Raw genomic sequence first — 545 nt, 5'->3', positions numbered from 1 at the left:
TTTTTTTTTTTTTTTTTTTTTTTTTTTTTTTTTTTTTTTTTTTTTTTAGCAATTTGAATTAATTAATGGAATGCATAAAATCATTAATTTCGTCGTGTTTTTAGGTTAGGTTAAATATAATATTAGTTGTGACACGTTTTGAGAATCATTAAATCGTCGATTTAATAAAATCGTATTTCTATATCAGGTTAGGTTAAATCGAATTAGGTTCAGATTTTAAATTTAAATAAATAAAAGCATATTTTAAGTATTGAAACGAAATCATAACAAAATAATTTAAATATTTTTGCCCATAAATCAATACCCGCTCCTTTTACCAATTTATTCGAAGAAAATATATTTAGACATACAGATTCTATCCATCGTCACGATCCTATTTTCATCTTAAACCTTCTATAAGTAAAAACTTATTCTTAGATCTCTAGATTCAAAACCGATACTTAATCAAAAAATGATGACTCGATCGCTGCAAATTTTTATTCAATACACCCCCTCATCGTTGATATTTCGTTTCAAAGAAATTAACATCTTCCTTGAGATATTCC

At 24.6% G+C, this 545-nt stretch overlaps 1 protein-coding gene across 3 annotated transcripts in view; it reads left to right on the top strand.

Moving 5' to 3' along the window:
* LOC102675877 (acetylcholinesterase-like) overlaps positions 1-545 on the top strand; it is a 196,944-nt gene that overhangs the window by 153,499 nt on the left and 42,900 nt on the right. The gene's annotated exons all lie outside the window — the stretch shown is intronic.

This window comes from Apis dorsata, unplaced genomic scaffold, assembly GCF_000469605.1.
Source record: "Apis dorsata unplaced genomic scaffold, Apis dorsata 1.3 scaffold_407, whole genome shotgun sequence".
In the NCBI taxonomy this organism is placed as follows: Eukaryota; Metazoa; Arthropoda; class Insecta; order Hymenoptera; family Apidae; genus Apis; species Apis dorsata.
This window is presented reverse-complemented; position numbering and strand designations above follow the sequence as displayed.